Source organism: Suncus etruscus, chromosome 20 (genome assembly GCF_024139225.1).
Source record: "Suncus etruscus isolate mSunEtr1 chromosome 20, mSunEtr1.pri.cur, whole genome shotgun sequence".
Classification (NCBI taxonomy): Eukaryota; Metazoa; Chordata; class Mammalia; order Eulipotyphla; family Soricidae; genus Suncus; species Suncus etruscus.
Genome location: NC_064867.1, coordinates 34,393,654 through 34,413,873, shown reverse-complemented (window position 1 = coordinate 34,413,873; position 20,220 = coordinate 34,393,654). Strand labels below are relative to the sequence as shown.

The 20,220-nt window shown below is 52.1% G+C and overlaps 2 protein-coding genes across 6 annotated transcripts in view; both read right to left on the bottom strand.

Annotated features, from left to right (window-relative positions):
* Positions 1–20,220, bottom strand: part of ATP2B2 (ATPase plasma membrane Ca2+ transporting 2) — a 259,107-nt gene that overhangs the window by 107,200 nt on the left and 131,687 nt on the right. The gene's annotated exons all lie outside the window — the stretch shown is intronic.
* SEC13 (SEC13 homolog, nuclear pore and COPII coat complex component) overlaps positions 1–20,220 on the bottom strand; it is a 241,855-nt gene that overhangs the window by 120,774 nt on the left and 100,861 nt on the right. The window lies entirely within an intron of this gene.

Sequence of the window (20,220 nt, the reverse complement as noted above, 5' to 3'; positions counted from 1 at the left end):
CATGCCCAGCTTTTCTCTCTCCCACTTGGTGTAGGAGAAAGTGGCTCTGTAGCCCCAATTATTGTCCCTCAAGATATACTGGGCTGACCAGAGGGGTCTTCTTCTCTCATGCATATTTATGCAGAATCCCCTCAGCTCAAGCCGAATGAGCTCATACCCACAGAGCCTCACCTGGCCCCTGGGCCCCCACAGTGTTGTGCCAAGGCAGCCGCCGCCACGTCAGTCCTAGGGGCTGGCTGGGACAGGAGGCAGCACCTGCCTGCCTCTCCTCAGAGCCCGCCACCCTTACAGGAACGCGGCGTCTGCAGCGCTGCCAGGGAGAATCCAATCCACCCGACACCTAACACCCTAACACTGAGGCCAAGGCCCTGGCAAGCATTGGGTGACAAAGGGCCCCTGCTGAGCTCAGCTTGGTCTGGCACAGGGACTGGCTCTGCCCTACTGTCATGGCTAACTGACCATCCTAGGTCCAGAGTAAAGAGGGGCCCAGGGGGAGAGGGTGGGAGATAGGCCCAAGCTCTTCCCAGAAGTCCAACTCCTTTCTGTCCTCTGTCTTTGGTGATTGTTTTCCTCTAACAGACTTGACTCTGAAAGATTCATATCTCTCAGAATTCACTGCTTACTGTCCCTCCCCATCCTCTAGTGAACAAACGTGCCCTCCTTTCTCTCTAGAGTTGAGACTGGCCAGTGGGAAGGTGCCCATGATGGTAGAGAAGGTCTTATGTGTCTGGAATCAAAGCACAGGTTCGAATCTCAGCTCTCCACCTTCCTGGTGGTGGGATCATAGGCATGTCCCTTTTCAGGCTGCTGAGTCAGAGTCTTCTGGGACCAGGCCAGAGGGCGCTGGAGCACAGAAGGAAGAGGCTGCATGCAGCAGGAAGCCTGAGATTCTACTGGGAACCACAGAACATAAATAGGATCGGGTTGATACAGGAGGGTCTGGAGATAGAGGGTGCAATAAAGGGGATGGCTAGTAGGGGATCATGACTCAGGAACGCTCAGGTTCTTTTGCCATTGAGCACATGTACTGATCCTTTAGTGCTGACCCCTAAGGGGTACTCCTGGGAGAAGCTCTTGAGATTGGGGCCCAGTGCCCTTCATGGAGCCTGCTGTGGTCCTGGTCTGTTAAAGGCATATAGAAGAGTTTCTATATGCATGCAGATTTTTCCTCTTCTGAGCTCAAGAGGAGAAAATGCCACTTTAGGTTTTTCTGTTGTTGTTTATTTATTTTGATTTTTGGGCCACATCGGATGATGCTTAGGGGTTACCCCTGGCTATGTGCTAAGAAATTGCTCCTGGCTTGGAGGACCATATGGGACTCTGGGGGATCCAACCGCGTCCATTGTGGGTCAGCCATGTGCAAGGAAAATATCCTACCACTGCGCCAACACTCTGGCCCCTACTTTAATTTTATTATAACAAAAAGAAAAGAGAAGCAGAAATTATTTGATGTAAACGCAGAGGAATGGATGTAACCTCCTTCACCACTAAGGTGATCACCAACCTACACAGCCCCCTTAATGAGCAAAAAGATCTCTCATGGTAAAAGAGAGATGAGGTCCTGGACCCAAGATTACCGGGAGTGGGGATGGAGCTGGGACTTGAACTGGGCTCAGTTGGACTGAGACACCCTTAGAAACTCAGTCAGGATCCTGGGCGACTGTCTCGCCTCACTCTAGGGATGCTCAAATGAAGTGCCGCCAATGAAAGGAAGCGCTTAGCAAGCCACAGGGACTTTGTCAAGCCGAGGTGCTGTTTTCTACCTGTGGCAGAGTTTCCAGGCACTGATAATTGTATCTCTGACAGCACGAGCCAGGAGAATCATTAACAGTGATTATATTTGTGACAGCAAGAGCAGGCATGAGTTAATGGGGCTACTGGAGATTTTAATGACTGTTGTGTTAAGATGAAAAATGATCTTCTACCATCTCTTCATCTGTCGATTCTTCCATGCATCAGCCTCACTGCCTGTCCATCCAGCCACCCCATAATTGTGTTTGACCTCATCTCTGTGTCAGTCACAGAATAATCCAGATCTGGTCTCTGACTCTCCCAATTGGTGACAGCTAGGATGAGAGATGGGTCCCTGAGTGGTTTCTCTAACTTGATGGGTTTGGCATGGCCAAGCTTCCCAGGAACTACAGGTACTTGAACAGGAAGATTTTTGTCTGGCTCAAGAGAGCAGGAAGGATCATTCCACGAAGCGACAGCTAAGCAGAATGTACTGAACATGGGCGAGACGGAAATGTGCCCATTTCCACATGCCCGAGGATATGAGGAGGCTCCTGGAAGCCTGAGAAGTTGAAAGTGAATCTGGGGCAGAAAAGGCTGGGAAGCCAGATCAAGGCCCCTGGGAACTTGACCTTCCTTCCTCCAGATTCCCCCACCATTGCCTCTCCTCTGGGGAAGCCTGTCTCTGCTGCCCAGTTTCTGTATCTCAGGAGTGTGCGTGGAAGCGACCCTGGTTTTGGGGGACTGGCATTTCCCTCTATACTACTGAGCTCTCTTGTATTTTGATCTGGTAGTGTGATGCACTGGGGTCCAGATATGGAGTCCCACAAATGACATTCTGACAGGAAGGGGGCCCTAACTGTGGGGCGAAATCCATCACTGCCTGTCTGACCCCACACAAAAGGCACCTACTCATTGCAGTGTATGTTCCTGATTTCCCAGGCTTTCCAGATTTCCCAGTTGGGTATGAGTGCCTGATTCCTGGTCCTAATGCATCTGAACCCCCCATCAGCCTGCCTGCTTCAGGAGCTAGAGTCTTGCATGGGTGGTGGCCATGTCCACATTCTATCTCTGGTGCTGCCTAGGACCCAGAGGTCCCAATCAATGCTGGGGAGTGAATTAACATCTGTCTAGTCCTTGGGACCCAACCCACGTCTAGGGAACAGGGCTCCATCTCCATGTCCTCCTCTCTCCAATGGGCACTTTCTTGGCTTGTGTATGGGGCCAGGTATGAGGTGTGATAGCCTCAGAACCTGCAGCCACATTTCTTCTCATGGCCAAGATTCTGAGTTTTCCCAGTGGGCTGGAACTGGGCTGATGGCTGACACCCTATCCTGGCTGTCGCTCTGAAATGCCTCATGCACCCCAACTCCATAGTGGAAAGGGTTCTTCCAGCTGTGTCCTAGGAGCAATCATCTCATTCCTCTGGGCCTCCTTACCTGCTGAGACCCCACAAGTAGGCTCTGGGCTTGTGGCTGCCGGACTTAAGGAAACAATGCAGTGTTGGGCTCTGTCCAATTTTCATCTCTTCTGACCCAAAGCTCTTTCCTCCTGTACAAGAAGTGGGAATCACTGCAACCAGCCTGGGAGTCCCATCATCACTATTTACATTTTGGTTTTGGCATGTTCTGAGATCCTCAGCTGTAAAGGGTCAGCCCTGGAAGCCAGAGGAGGGTCGAGGCCACTGGATTTGTGCTCTGGTTTGTCATCTGATTCGCATTTAAATAAATGGCTCTGCCATCCTCCCTTTCCACAATTCAGTTCAAGCTCCTTAATAGAACGGTTTGGCCAGAGGGAGCCTGGCAGTCAAGGAGCAGGGATGTTTTTTTATTTTTTTTTCAGAGTCCGTTTCACAAAGAAGGAATCTATCTTTTGATGGAAGGAGTTTAAAAAAACAAACAAACAAGACAAACAAATAAAAACCCAACCCAACAACAAACCTAACTTAAAGCTTTTCAGCTCCTGAGTGGAGCCTGTACCAGCAAATGGAGGGAGGCCCCGAGGCCCAGCTGCAGGGTGCGTAAATTCACAGGCAGTGAGGTTGAAAGTTACTTCATTCCCCTGAAGGACCGACATGGGAAGGGAAGGAGAGACTAGGATTGACTGGGCCACTCACCAGTTTTGTGACTTGGCTGAGGCTCTGAGCCCTCCAGTACCATCTACTGAAATCTCTTCCCCCATAGTTGCCAGCTGGCAGTTAGGGGGTCCTCCCAGGACTAGACAGAGGGCTTCATTCCTCTCCTTCATCCTGACACTTACGAACCTGTCTTCTTAGGAACTGTCTTGCATTTTTGGGGGGGTGGGTGGGGGCACACCCAGTAGTGCTCAGGTGTTACTCCTGGCTCTGTGCTCAGAAATTACTCCTGGCAGGCTCAGGGGACCATATGGGATGCCGGGGATCAAACCCAGGTCTGTCCTGGGTTGGTTGCATGCAAAGCAAACACCCTACCGCTGTGCTATTTCTTTGGCCCTAGGAACTGACTTGAACCTTTCTGTTTTGCCACACTGGGCCCTCCTGTTGGCTCTCCCAGAGTGTGTCCCTCTTGGGTGACAGTGATGGGTTGCACCCTCCCAGACCTTCTAATGCATCTGCTTCCTCTCTGCTGTTCCAGCTTTGGCTCCTTTGTCCCCTGTAGTTGTTCTTAATTCTCTGTCCTGCAAACAAGTCCTGCTCTTTCATTGGAATCTCCTCTGGCTGAGATGGGCAGACTCAGGATCTTCTGCAGCCTGGATGGCAGCCAGGGGCTTGTCCACAGAGAGGCTGAGGGCTGTCTCAGGGTCCCAGGAGACAGGCCCTGTGTGGATGCCACACCCATGCCCGTCTGATATGGAGCCCAAGGGGGCCTGTGAGCATGGCACGCGTGCCTGGGCAGAGCTGATAGCGACAATCCCAGCCAAGGAGGAGCCAAGATGAAGACCTCAGAAGCAAATTCCCAGCTATTTTTAGAAAACTCCTATCCTGTGAAGCAGAAGAGGAAAAGCTAAAAAGGAAAGGAAAAAAACCTGACAAAATCCTGCTGAGCTGCCTGGAGCGGCCTCGCAGGCAGACGGTCTCGGCAGGGCAGAGGCGGCTGCCAGGAAGCCTGGGGCTCTGGGGGGGGGGCTTAGGGGTGTTCAATCATTGTGCCCACCAGGGTCCATGCCCTAAATTGACCCCTGTTCCTCCGCAGAGGGGTTGCTGATGTATTTCTGGCATGAAAATAAACCGATTTCTGGTCCTTAAGGCATCACACACACCCATTTATGCACTTGTCTAACTGTTCAATTTGTCCATCCATCATCCATCCATCTATCCATCCATCCATCAACTCAATTGTCCACCTGCCTAACCACTTGCTTAGTCATCTGTCCTACCTTCTTTCCTTTTCTCTCTCCTCCTTTCTTCCTTCCATCCTTCCTTCCTCCCTTTCTTTCTTCCTATTCCCTCCCTCCCTTTCCTTTTTCCTTCCCTTTCTCCCTCCTTCCTTTCTTCCTTCTTTCCTGTTTCCCTCTATCCCTCTTTCCTTCCTTTCTTCTTTCATTTTTCCTTCCCTCTCTCCCTCCCTTCCTTTCCTTCCCTCTCTCCTTCCCTCCTTCCTTCCTTTCTCCCTCCTTCCTTCCTTTTCACTCCCTCCCTTCTTCCTTCCTTCCTTCCTTCTTTCCCTCCCTCCTTCCTTCCTTCCTTCCTCCCTTCCTCCCTCCCTTCCTTCTTCCTTCCTTTCCTCCTTCCTTCCTTCCTTCCTTCCTTCCTTCCTTCCTTCCTTCCTTCCTTCCTTCCTTCCTTCCTTCCTCCTTCCTTCCTTCCTTCCCTCCCTCCTCTCCCTCCCTCCCTCCCTTCCTCCCTCCCTCCCTCCCTCTCACCCATACCACTAGTTTTCCCATTTAACCTCTGCCCTCCTATCTGTGCATCTATCATTCTTCCATCCATCTACCCAATAAACATTAGGAGGTCGTTCCAACCTTGCCTGGACACGAAGATCTGTGAAGAGCAGGTAGCCACTTGCTGTAGAACACTCTCCCCACTGCCTAGCCCTCTCATCAGAATCTATAGTCTGACAGAAACCCAGTTCTTGGTGTGGATTCTGGCAGGATGACCCAGATCTCAGTCTGGCACCATGAGCACTGGGTCCCAAGCCTGACTCAAATACAGTTTTCTGAGAGTTGCTGAGCTCCAATTTTCTGGTGGCATATTTGTCCCCATCGGACAGGAGTGAAAGGGGGGACTCAGAGAGGCTGTGAATGAGGTCACACAACTAGAACTTGACTTGCTTCAAACACTTGAGCTGTGTTCAAAGCTTCTGCCTCTCCTGTGTCCCTACTGCCCTTCCCACTCACCCTGGCTTTGGGCCACTTCCTCCAGCTCATGCTTCAGTTTTTTCCCTTTACCCAGTGGGCAAAGCAAAACAGGCAACACCAGCACAATTCAGGGACCTCCCACAACCTTCTGGTCCCTCTCTGGCACTTGCTCTTTCCTGCACTTTCTGGCAGCCTTGTCACCCCAGCAGGAATGGCCATCCAGACATGGGCCACATCCTGCCTGGGTGGAGGCTGCAGGGTGGAGAGAGGCCAGAGATCATGGTCAGAAGATGATTTTCACCATGTCTGGCCACACTGGGGCCTTGCCAGCATCTCCAGCCTTCCCAGAGCTTTCCATTCCACATCCTCCTGCTTTAGAAATGTCTTTGAGAAGACCTTGGAGGATTTGCTAATGAAATTCAAATAGCCTACTTGGTCCCTGGTGGATGGAAGCAGGAAAGGATGGTTGAGGTGAAATACAGGGGGAGCAGTACATATGACAACAGATATGCTTCCTATGACCCTGTCACTGCAAACACACATGTCTATCTCCAAGCACGAAACACATGGCATTGCTAACGTGTATCACCTGTCTCTGCAAGTACACATGTCTATGCTCCATACATGCAATACACACCATTGTTAACATACATAATTCCTATGATCCATGCTTTACGTCCCTGATAGCACATGCGCATAATGTTCTGCACACATTACACAAGTCATTGCTAACATACATGCATCTATGTTCCACACCTCATACCTGTCGTCATCACACCTGATCCCTCAAAACGAAGCTTCACATGAAAATGGTTAGCACTGCATTTCATGGAAGAGGAAAAGAGAAAGAGGACAAGGATGGCTAGGAAACAGAAGGGCTGGCTCCTCTTACGGTGAAGGCTCTGTGCCCTCTCGGGAGCAGCAGAAGGCTCTGCTCTTGGGGTGCCCCCCCCACACCAGCAGGAGAGCTGCAGAGTCCTTGGGCTTCACTCTGACCTGCAGAGTGGGGTGTGGGGAGCCGTCTCTGGGGACAAAGTGCTGACAGATCAATGGAGGTGGCTGCCGTCAGGGAACCTGAGAAGGGCCTGGCCCCTCTTGCCCGAAGGCTGACCAGTGATGGCTGGATAAGCACTGTCCACGGAGCTCGGCGCTGATTGACACTCTGGGAGGACAAAGGCACAGGCAGGGGTTCCCACTGGGCGCTGTCCACAGTGCGGTGCTGACCGAGGTGCAGAAAGCCCAGGTATGCTGGAGCTGTCCAGCACTTGGTGCTGAAACAGAACCCTACGAGCAGCCACAGCGACGCGGGGTGAGGCTCCCCAAAAGGCCGAGCATGGGGGAAATGGGGCCATATGCAGGAGCTGAGCAGGCCTGGGGAGCCTTGTAATCGCTGCTGACGCCAGACGCTGGATTCTCAGGCCACGGGAAGTCCCGCTAGGCTGGCGTGAGCCAAGCAAATGTCATTATGCAAAAGGTCACTCAGGGCCGTGTAGACAGACTCCGGGGCTGCCTGTCAGTGATGCCAGAACCCACCAGACAGAACCCATCCCTTTCCCACGGTAATTTCCTACCCGCTCCTCTGGGGACCGTGGCTAAGTGGTGTCATCTCAGTCGAACCAAGCAGACTGGGGAAGAAAATACATTCACGCGGGGCCAACGACTGAGACTAAATTGGGACATTGCTTCTGAATAGCTGAATGCGTCCTTTAGGGGCTGTTGGAGAGAAACAAGAGGCTCAGGCCCAGAGCAAGGCATTGTGTGTAGTCCATGCAGAGACCAGGCTGAAGAAGTCTGTGGAATGGGGTGGTAAGTTGGAGGCAGGAGAGAAGTGGAAGAAGGCAGTGGAGTACAGGATCTGGTTGGGTGTGGGAAGTGTATGTGGGGGCTTCCTCACCCCATGGCCAGCAAAGTTACCTCTGATCAGAGCTCATGCCACCTCCCAGATTGTCCCTCAGGAATAGCCAGAGATCTCAGCCAGGCCTTAACTTGTCCTCAGAGCCAGAGATGACACACAGTAGGAGGCAGAGGAAGAGCTGAAGCAGGAACTGGATTTGTCCCCCCCTGTAGTGGCCCAGTCCCCATGGGCAAGGTGGACCCAGCATGTGTTTCCCCATTTTTTGTTTTTGGGTCACACCTGGAGGTGCTCAGGGGTTACTCCTGACTCTGCTCAGAAATTGCTCCTGGCAGGCTTGGAGGACCACATGGGATACTGGGAATTGAACCGGGATCTGTTCATGGTTGGCTGCGTGCAAAACAAATTCCCTACTGCTGCGCTATCGCTCCGGCCCCAAGCATGTGCTTTTAAGAAAGTCCCCCATGTTAGGATTACTTGGGGGTGGCTGAAATGTAGACACCACCTCCCCAGCTACATATGTGCAGAGAGGAGGAAGGACATGGGGCTGGAGATCTGCAGCAAGAGGATTTGAGCAGGAAGAGATCTGCAGAAAGAGGGGGCACTCCCAGTCCACCCTGCACCCCTGTCCTGCTCTTCTGGACCAGCCCCCCCCCCCATGTCAGTTCCTGCAAGTTCTACAGCTGCATCTCTTAGCTCCTTCTGGTCATTCCCATATCTTCTCATCTCCATGTCCTGACCCTACCCCTGGCATTTTTTCCCTTGATCTGTGACTTCCTCCACTTATGCTCGGGGAGCAGACACACTTTGCTTCTCCTGGAAAGCTCCCCTACTGCTTATACCCTTGATCCTGAGGTCAAGAACTGACTTCCACCCCATCTCTACCCCCCAGCGCCAAGTCCCCTTTGAGTGGGCTCCAGACTCTGACTCCCCTTCATGCTTCCCTAAAAGACTCTCATGTCACTGGTGGCATCTGAAGCAGCCCCAAATTCAGCTGGGCTGGGTCCAAAGGAAGCAGAATTCAGGCTCACCCCGCCAGGCCCCTTCTGCCTACTCCTAGGGAGCCCCTCACCTGCCCTTCACTGCCCCCTGGAGGGTGTTGGTGGTGATGGACACTTGTTGTGGGGGGCTTTCCTGCATCTAAGGCTGAAGGAGGATCTGGGTAGGACCCCAGAGGCCACAAAGGGAAGCCCTCAGAGACTACTGGGTTGATAAGCAGTGGGGTACCCCAGTCAGTGGCTGCTCAAATTACTACCAGCTACCCCCAAGTTCCAGTGCTTCTTCTCGAAGGCCAGGGTGTTACAAGCCCATACTGCTAACTCTGCCCTATGGTCTACACCAGTTCCCCCAGGAATACAAACCTTGACACAGCCCCACAGCTAATGTCTACCATCAAGTCCCCTTTAATTATTATTCTTGGTCACTGCTCTCCATTCAGTGTGGTGACTGGTTTCAGATTCTGCAACCCCTAAGAGCCAGGGGGTACTGCCAGCTTGCCTTCCTTTCTCCACCCTGGCTGTGAACATATGGAGAACAGGTCCTCCTTGTCCCCAAGCCCAGGCAGTCTTCAACTCCTGCTGGTCCTTGATAGGGAAGGTGCAGGAGGCAGCAATCCCAAGGACCCAGCTGCATCTGGAAGCTGGGACTGGCTGGCTCTATGGTGGAGAGCATGGAGGCTGAGAGAGGCCAGGTAGCTACCAACAGCCTTGCTGGCACTCGTGTGAGCCCTGGGAAGTTCCTGATACCCAGTTCAGATGGGCACAGTGGTTGGATCAGTATCAGAACTGGTTGTGCTCATAGCCTCATCCCCTTCCCAGAGACTAAGCAGCCCTGAGCAGGGGCCAGTTGGGAGATGCTCCTACAACTGTTCATCACATGAGCAAGGCCACATTTCATGCTATCCCTGGGGTGAGGACCATGGAAGATCCTCCATCTGCCAAGGCCAGAGCTCAGGTCATGATGCCCTATTTGAAGTTGGGGGCAAGTCTAGACTCATCTCAGGCACAAGAAGAGGGGCCATGGATTCCAGACATTTTACCTCGCAGGTGTCCATGCTCACACCTAGTGGGTCGCACTCTGGCCAACATCAGCCCAGCTGTTCTCCTGACTTGGCCCAGCTGGACCGGCCTCTGCAGAGCTGAGCGGAGCTGCTGGCACCTCGAACAGATGGAGACACTGCTAAAAATACCACCCAGCCTGCAGCCGAGAGTGAGGCCGGTGACAGAGGGGGTGTGGGTGTGGGTGGGGGCTGCGAAGAGCGAGGCTCACAGCCATCTGTACAGAGACAGATGCGGGCATAGCCTCTTTGGGGACGTCACTTGGGGACCCCAGCCCCGCTGAGGGGAATATCAAGTCCTGGGTTTGTTGTGAGGCTATAAGGTCTGGGATGAATAAAAGTAACGAGGATGTGGTGGGTATACTGCCAAGATTCTCTTGCTCCCCACTTATGCCTCCCTGCAGATGACTGGGAGTCCCCTGGCTGGAAGACTTGTTTCTTGGCCTCACTCCAATGCAGGTCACTTGTTTCTGGGCCACCCCAATGAAGGTCGCTCACCCTTTGCAACACCTTCATGGGGCCCACTCATCCCAGTGGGGTCCTCCCATGCTTCAGGTGACTTGGGTCAGTCACATGTACAGTGGACAGGACACTTGCTTTGCCTGTGGCTGATCCAGATTCAATCCTTGGCATTCCTTACAATCGCTTGTGCCCCACTAAGAGTAATTCCTGAGGTAGAGGTAGGCGTAAACCCTGAGCATTGCTAGCTGTGGCCCCCAAACACAAAAAACTACAACAAAAACAACAAGACAACCAACAGAAGCTGAGGCCACTTCCCCCAGAATTTCTTTGAACCCCATTTCCCCGGTCTGCACCAGGGTCAGTGGGGCCTGACTGTGGATTGGACATCAGGAGCTGGAGGAGATGTCCAGATGTCATGGGGAAGTCTTGCTCTCTCTAGCACTCTGGTGTAGATGGCTGCAACTCTGATATGGGCTTGGGGTCCCTCTCTTGCAGGGCACAATTATCAGTCTAAGTGAGCGAGACCCCCGGAGGGATGCATGGATGCTTCAGGACTAAGCCCCTTCTCGACCCCCATAATTTTCCAGGGTGGGATCAGTCCCCTGCATCCCTGGATGGTTTTCTACTGAAATCCAACCTTGAGCTCTTAGTGGCCCAAATTTCTGCACTGCCCAAGGACTTTCCCACCATGGTGCCAAGACAGATGTGCTTGCAGGCTCACTCCCTTCTATATAAATCTCTATCAAGACAGCTGGTTCCAACATCTCTCTAGCTGGAGTTGGAATTTTCTTCTTGCTCTTTATTTTGGGGGGATTGTTTTGGGGCCACACCTAGCTGTGCTTAGGGGTTCTCCTGGCACAGAAGTCAGGGATCATACTTTACAGTGCTCAGGGGGGCTTTATGAGAAATGGGGGAATCAAACTTGGGTCAGTCACATGCAAGTCAAGTGCCTTAACCTCTGTGCTCTTGCTATGCCCTTTCTTGCTTTTTCTATTGTTTTGTTGTTGTTGATCGGTTTTCTCTGACCTATGCTCATGTTTCCTGCACTCTTTCCCACCAAAAGTGAATTGATGGTTATGTGTGCTTATATTCATGTATGGGTGAATGTGTCACATGTACATACATGGGTGCATAAACATTCATGCGCACATGGGTATGTGTGCCCACAAGGCAGAGAGCATGCACAACTGCATGTTAAGCTGGATGGAGCACAGTGGGACTGTGTACGGGGTGTGAGCTCTGGTAGGGGTGCAGGTAGCAATATGTACATGTATGTAGATGCTTCTGAAAGAAAGCCCGAGACACACTGCCTGAAAGTTAGGCCCCATCAAGGAGTTTTCTAACTTCCTTGAGGCTGACTTTGGTTTCCACTGGGGAAAGTGGTGGGTGTGAGCTGGGCTCATGGAGACCGTGAAATAGTCTAGGCACTTGGTCACTGTTTCCAGGTTATCTTTAGGACAGCCCTGACTCTCTGATCCCCCAAACTGTGCCAGCTGATGTTACTTCTGGGAAACCTACTGCATCACTCTGGGGGTATCCATGTCATGAGGAAGGACACTGAGGCCTGATCTGGGGGGTCTGCAGGACTAGGTGGGGGCTCAGAATTGTGAGGGAATATATAGATTGGGGGTCACCCCCAAGTGGACAGGCCTGGCTCAGGGGTCTGTCATTCACTGCTCCCACTCTCACCATCTTCAGTTTCTTCATCTGTGAGTGAAGGTCACTTCAGTGAACTATAGAAACCTTCAAGGTTTCCTGACTGCAGCCCATCTAGAGTGCTGGTCAGGGCTCAAAGAAGGAGCCCCTTTGGTCCTTGAACTTCTTACCCCAGTACCCTGATATTAACACAGAGATTAGTGTGCAGGGGTGTGGGATGTCTTGTCCTACAAAGAAACCAACCCAGAGAGCCAGGAGGTATCTCCAATGGCTGATGTGGGAGATATAGGTTTGACCCCTCAGCACTGCACTGTCCCCTAAGCACTGCTGGGAGTGACCCCCAAGCACAACCTGATGTGGCCCCAAAACTCCAAACAAACACAAATCCCCAAACCAGGTCAGAGCTGCCTTGTGGGCATAACATGGCTGCCAGAAGGTGGAGGGACTCCAATGCACCTTGCAGAGCCCAGCTGTCCAGGATGCCCTGATCCCTCCTAGGCTTGAATTTAGTGCCCACAAGGGCACAGGACTGTCCATCAACTTCAGCCTTCCCAGAACTCCTGACAGATGTGGCTGCACGGGCTGGAGGAAGAAGGACCATAGGAACCTGAGACTCCAGGGAGAACACAGAATTGCCATGACAAAGGCTCCTGCAGTGCTCCCAAGAGGCAGAGAGCACCAGAGTGCAAACCCAGCCCTCTAGGAAACATGCCCATCTGTGTGGAGGGAAGAATTCCTAGCGTGGTCCAGGAGATGGTTCAGAGGAGGTGACAGTGGCGCTCCAGATAACAACCCAAACCAGCACAGCAGTGGGAGAAACATCAGCATAGCAGAGACCACCAAGACGATCCCCACCAGGAACCCTTAGTTTCAGCTTTATCTGTCACCTGTCCTGTGATAGACCATTGGGATCTGCACTAGGCTGAGCTGCTCCAGCCTCTGCTCTTGCCCTGTTTATTTTATCCTAGTCCCCAGGGCAGGAAGCATGAGAGGAAAGTTCTAGGTGAATGAGCAGATATGGGCTTGGGGTGGGGAGGCCCTGGAGTGCACCAACTCCATCTACCTACACCCCCTCAATGGTCTCTGCTGCATCTGCTGCTGGCAGGAGCCAGTCAGGATGCCCATCCACCTGCAGGCAGGGATGGAGGTGGAAGGCAGCTCCTTCCTGGTCTGAAAGAAGTTGCTGGAAAGATCTGGGAGTGGTCAGGCCTGCTGGGAGAAATAGGTGGCCATCACATCTCTTCACTCCTAAAGGCATCTTTGTCTCTGCCAGGGTTCCTGGACATGCCCTGGTTGCTCTGCAGCCTGCCCTGGAGAGCAGGTGCTCTTTGGGAAAGAAGGTTCAAGGGACAGTGATTTGCTGGACAGAAGTTCTGAGCACTGGTTCCAGGGGTGGCAGGAGACATCTGGGGTGAGACATGGAAGTCTCAGGTTCATGCTTTGCCCCCTCCAACCCTCACTGTCCAACACACCTTCTACATGTCCATCTCCACCCAGTCCCCACCCAGTCCCCACTCAGACCCTACAGCTAGCTTGTCTCTTCTCTGCCAAACTCAGGGTAGAGACAGGAGCTCTCCAGAAAACCACCCCTTGTTTATGCTTTGACAAAAGCATCACCCAAGGGGGCTGTAGCGATAGCGCAATGATAGGGCGTCTGTCTTGCATGAGGCTGACCCAGGATGGACCTCGGTTTGATCCCTGGCATCCCATATGGTCCCCCAAACCAGGAGCAATTTCTGAGCGCATCGCCAGGAGTAACCCCTGAGTGTAACCAGGTGTGGCCCCAAAACAAAACAAAACAAAAATAGCATCACTCCAGAATGGTGAGATCTTTTTGCCAGTGGTGTCTGGTCTTCCCCCCACAGACAGCCATGGGTCAGGCCAACTGCCTGTGTCTCACTTCACTTTCATGATGGCTGCTGTGGGCCTGTGGATGGATGTGCCATATCCTAGGAGGAAGAGGATACAGACTGGTCACCCCCCAAAAAAGGGCTCTGCTTCCTTCTCTCCCTCACAGCCATGCACCTCTTCCACCTACACTATCATCTCAGGGCTATATCCACCCAGGAGAGAAATGTCCCTCCTGTACCCAAACAGTGCCCTTGAGGCTGGGTTCTTCTCTACATGCTGCTGAGGATTAGGGGTCAGAGGTGAGGGGCCAGGCCTTAGGAAGAGGGTACAGGCATGAGGGCAGGAGGGTGGGACACCTCAAGGCAGATGAATAGATGAAAACCTGGAAAGGTCACATGGGCATGCAGGGGTGGGTTTACATGGGGGCTTTTTTAGTGCCTTGGTGTCCCCAGTGGGGGGCTCTGGGCTTTCCTGAGGACAGGGACCAGGAGAGGGGTAGGGCTCTGAGCTGGCCTTTGGGTAACCAAGGGCTGTGGGCTTCCAGGAAGAGGTGCCAGCATATGGAGTGGGGAGTTCCAGTTTCCTCTGCACCAGACAAGGCTCCCACCTGAAGCTCAGGTGCTTCCATTTTTTTTCCTGAAGTGGCCATGTGGCACCCCTCTCCTGGCCTCCAACCTGGACCACAAGGGCAGGCCACCAATGAGGTGCAGCTGTGCCCCCACATCTGAGCCTCTGAGCTGAAATCTCATTGCCAAGCATCCCAGATAGCCCAGCATGAGTGTCAGTGTAACTGATGTGGCCCAGCCTGGGTGGGCAGCAGGTCTGATGTGCAAGTCTCAGACCTGGCAGGAAATGGGGGATCCTTTGCAGAAGGAGAGGCTGAGAGTAGGGAGGGAAGGTCAGAGAGTGGTGACAGTAGGACAGTGTGGCTTCAGGGGCAGTGATATAGGCATGCCTGTTTCACAGATGGGGAAACTGAGGCTCAGAGTCAGGATGCCTCTATTTGAGACCAACTACTGGAGGCTGAGGCTTCCACTTTGAGCCCCACTCTAGGTCCTGGGGACTCTACAGCTGCAGGTTTCTCCTCGCCTGCTCTATATGAAGGGACCAAGGTCCCCAGGACACTGGTATCTGACACTCTGCTCATCACCCCTTCTGTGTCCAACCCCTGTACTGCCCACAGTCCTGGGGACCAGCCAGGGGAGGCATGTGGGCGCCAATGACCATGTATGTCTATGCATATGTGAGCATGGATGTGGTCATGAGCCTATGCATGATTGCGTCCATATGCATATCCACATCCATGAATGTGTCTGAGCTTGTATGCATGCCTGGATACATCTGTATGTGTGTGTGTGTTGGCGTGAGTCATAGTATGTGTTTGTGTGTCCACATGTGCTGGTGTGTGAGCACATACCCTTGCATGCATGCGTGTGTGTGTGTGTGTGTGTGTGTGTGTGTGTGTGTGTGTGCGTTACAGGGGTGTCTGCTCTGGGGAAGGCGGTGAGTGAGGGAAAGCGGAGAAAGGCTGAAAGTCTGAGGCACTGGAGAGGCCGGGGGTGGAGGCGGGGTGGGGAGAAGGGAAGAGAAACAGGCAGATTCCAAAAGTGAGGGAGTCAGGGGAAGACAGGGATAGAAGAGGGAGTAGACAGAGGTGTGAAAGCCCAGATCATAGGCCAGGGGTGCTGGACCACAGCCCAGGGGCATCCTTTGGTGCTGGCCTTTGCACATTGTCCAGAAGCTGAAACTTAACCTGGGATGGGGGGAGGGTGATGAGGCTGGACCAGTCCGTGTGTGGGAGGAAAGATCTTGCCCCATGGGTGCCCCAATTCCCTGGCCACCCAGTGAAGCTCCAGAGCACTGCAGGAGCCCTGGGGTGGGTACCCCAGACCAGGTTCAAGGGCTGCGCCAAGGTCGCCGGAACTGGCGGTATGCTCTGGGCTCGGCGCTGTCCGCCCTCACATCCCGGTTATTTTGGGAGCCGAGCAGCCAGAACCCAACCCTCCTCCCTGTTCACGGGCCAGTGGCTGCTGCCTCAGAAGATTCTCTCAAGGAAAATGCCTCCCTGAAAGCCAAAGTCGCTTCTGGCAGAGGCCCCCCACCTCCCAGGAGAGTGCTTGGCTTGCCTGGGTCCAGGGCCAAGTTCTGCTCCAGCTCCGAATGGAGGCTTGGGGCATCAAATCTGTTCAGGGGGCACCTGGCCTCGGGGGGGGCACTTTCACTCTGTCTCCTGCTTAAGGGCACCCCACTTACAGGAGGCCTCTGGGGCAGAGGAGAGGATGATGGTTTGGTTTACTGAGCGCCTAGAAGAGAGGCACCTGCTGAGGCAGACCAAGGCTGACTTCTGCTCTGTTCTCTGACTGGCTCCAGGCCACGGCTCCAGCCTCATTCTCACTCCAAGGTTCAGTTTCTTCCCTCTGTGAAATGGGGTTGACCAGCCAAGTTGACCTCGACTTGGAGGAGAGGCAGAGTGTGACATGGGTCAATAGAACATAGAGTCACGTAGCTGTCATGACCTAACTAGCCGCACCCTATACAGCCAGGTGAAGAAACGTTAGGCACTGGAATAGGACAGAGGTGAGGAATATTGCTGCTTTGTGTTGGGTAATCATGGATGATGGCTCAACTCTGGAGATTTTTGAAGATTCTGGGGATGATAGGGATGCTCCAGAAATCAAGGTCCAAGGTCAGATTCTCAGGGACACTGATGAATGAATTCCCACAGGGAAGTGGAGGAAAGGGGTCCAGACACAGGTGTCTCCCATGGGACATAGGACAGGGGTCCCCATGTGTGCCACATAGCACAGACCGATGCCTGTCTCCACCTATCGGCTCGCCACCCTCACCAGATCATCTGGACTATAGTGATCTTTCACCTCAGAGTCTGTTTCTTCTCTGCCAAACCTTTCAGTTCTGGCAAGGGGGTGGTAGGGTGGTGGATTTTCCTCTTTTAGGAGCAGGTCTGATGTTGGGCCTTTTTTTAAATCAACATTTTTTGGGAGGTGGCCCACCTGGCAGTGCTCAGGTATTACTCCTGGCAGGCTCGGGGGTGGGGGGACCATATGGGATGCTGGGGCTTGAACCTGGGTCAGCTATGTGCAAGGCAAATGCTTACCTGCTGTGCTATTGCTCTGGGCCCTATTTTGTCAACTTTCTGACCATGTTTAAATCTGCCCAAGAAACAGCGAACTACGGGAACCATTTCCCAAAGCACAGCTCAGTGCATTAAACTCGTGCCACTATAGCACCAACTCCCAACTTTGTCATCTTTCCAGACTCAAAGATCATTTCTATGTGCCTGTCTTCCCAAACCCTGGCAGCCCACTGCCAACTTCCTATTTCTGAGACTATGACTTGGCCAGGAGCCTTGCATATGTGGCCTGAATAGTGTCTTAAGTGTTGGCCTCATTTCATAGTGTACAACACACCCACAGGTCTATTCCCTGTGTATCAGGAATCCGAGTATCTTCCTTTTTGGGGCTGAGTACTATTCCAGAGGGTACCAAGACACACACACACACACACAATATATATAGCAACACCTCTCTCATGGGAGCCAGGTTTATCTACCTTTCAGCGATTCTGCACAACACAAACTCCTCATATCTGAGTCCCTGTCTTCAATTCTTTAGGTGCCGGATTGAAATTGTTGGGTCATATGGTAATTCTAAGGATCACACTTCTTTATATTTTTAGGACTTCTAATTTCTCCTTAGCAGCCACATAATTTGACATTCCCATGGGCAGTCTTGGGGGGTCCACAATTTCTCCACATTCTTAACAATCTGTTATTGTCTGTTTTTCATCATTACCAGTCTTGGGGGACTGAAGTGGACCCATGGGGAGGTGGCTGGTTGCTTTCTCCACTGCCTGGGAGGTGGACCATGTGAGTGGGTCCTTATGGTCATTTTATGGAATGTCTATTCACATCCTCAGCATGTAGTGGGAGAGAACTGTTCCTTGTCTTAACAGTCATATGGGAGGATTTACTTACATATTCTGGTTTTCAGGTATTTTTTCCTATGCCGTGGTTCTCTCAGTTCACCTGAAGGAGAATGTTCCTGATGCACCAAGATCAACCTGATTCATGTTTTTGGTTGCTATCTGCTCCCTCCTTTAGTGTCACCTCAGAAATTAGTATTCAGGGGCTGGAGTGGTGGCACAAGTGGTAAGGCATTCGCCTTGCACACGGCTAGCCTAGGACAGACCATGGTTTGCCCCCCTGCATCCCATATGGTCCCCCAAGCCAGGAGCGATTTCTGAGCACAGAGCCAGGAGTAACCCCTGAGCGTCACTGGGCATGGCCCAAAAAGGAAAAAAAAAAGAAATTAGTATTCAACTCAATGTCCTGAGAACTTTCTCCCCCATGATTTTTCTACTCAAATTGATTGTATGATGTTGGGGGGGGGGGATATCAATTATTCTCACTCTCCCAGGCCCAGGTGCTGCCAAGTGGAGAGCTGGACACCAAGAGTCATTGTTTTGTCACAATCCTGTTTCCCATGGGCAGGTCCATCAGACCAATAGATAGACACATAAACTCCTGAAGTCCTGCTGATATTGTCTTTAAAATTTTTCCTGTCCTCATGCCTCTGTTACCCAAATTATTCCCATCGTTTTCCTCTATAAGATCAGGTTCTGGGGTCAGAGAAATAGTGCAGTGGTAGGGCGTTTTTCCTGCATGCAGGGCTGACCCAGGATGGACCTGGGTTCTATTCCCTGTGTCCCATATGGTCCCCCAAGCCAGAAGTGATTTCTGAACGCATAGCCAGGAGTAACCCTTGAGCGTCATTGGATGTGGCCCAAAAAACCAAAATAATCAGGTTCTATTTTTTGGAGGGCTGTCCCTAAGAGCATGGAGGAGCTTGGGGCCTCTCCTGGTGATACTTGGCCTGGAGGTACAGTTCTGGTGTTTAGGCTCCCAGGATCAGTCTGGGACCTCATATGCACAAGCTGAGCCCTTCAGCCTCTGTGCTAGCTCCCCATTCACTGCATGGCCTCTTAGACTCAGTCCATTCCTAAAAGCAACTCTGACCTCATTGCCCATGTGCTCTTAGGGCAAAGACAAACTCCACACAACTGTCACAGCTGGGCCAACCCTAACTCAGCCTTTCCTACACCAACCCGTCTGCTCCGGCCATGCTCCCTCTCCTCTCCCAGCCTCTGCCTGGCCTACCATCACCACCAGGTTCTAACTACCATCTCTGTACCTTTCTCCTCTAGATTTAGCTCACCTCCTCAGGGACGTGATTCACCCGGATTCACTGTCCCCTGCTTCCTATAGACTCAGTTATCAGGGGTTGGATGTTACACTTGTTGGTGCAAGTGTTGGATGAGGGTTTGCTTAGGATCCCTGAGACTGGGGCTCGCACCTCATTATCTCTCTATCACAGAGCAAAATGTCTGGCACATAGAAAAGGATTTTTGAAGGGAGGTAAAGGGAAGAGAAGGATGGGGGAAGAAAGAGGACAGGAGCGGAGGGGTAGAGAAGGGGGAGGAGGTGAAGGGAAGGGATAGGAGGAGAAGGAAGGGAAGGGGAGGGGAAGGGAGGAGGAGGGGTGAAACAGAGATAGAGGAGAATGAATAAGGAGATTCTGTTCTCTGCTCCCATGGTCCTATTTATTTATTTACTTATTTATTTATTGGCTTTTGGGCCACACCTGGTGATGCTCAAGGGTTACTCCTGGCTCTGTGCTCAGAAATCCCTCCTGGTAGGCTCAGGGGACCAAATGGGATGTTGGGAATCGAATCTGGGTCCATCCTGGATCAGAGGCACCCAGCCCTACTGCAGTGCTATGTCTCCGGCCTCTGTATAGAATAATTTTGAGTATTGGATATTGAACTTTAAATTTCTCAGTTTAGTGCTTTTGAACATATATATGTATTTATGTAATGTACTGTTTTTCTATCTAATTTATGAGATGTCAATATATATATTGATTATATGTTGATTATATTATAATTTATTTTATTTTGGTTTTTGGACCACACCCTATGATGCTCAGGGGTTACTCCTAACTATGTATCCAGAAATCGCTCCTGGCTCTGGGAAGCATATGGAATGCCAAGGACCGAACTGAGGTCTGTCCTGGATCAGCCGTGTTCAAAGGCAAATGCCCTTTGCTGCACTATTGCTCTGGCTCTCCCAGGGTTCTTTCTTACTGGGGCTTTGCCTGTCCAAAGAAGCAGCAGGAGCATATGGCCCTGGTGCATGATGGGACAGACACGCTGGTGCTGCCTGTGACCCCCCAACATTCATATTATGTGGCCCTTGTGGAGTGTTTTAGACATTTCCAAATGGCCCCATCTGCACCTATGCCAGGAGGTGTGAGGCCAC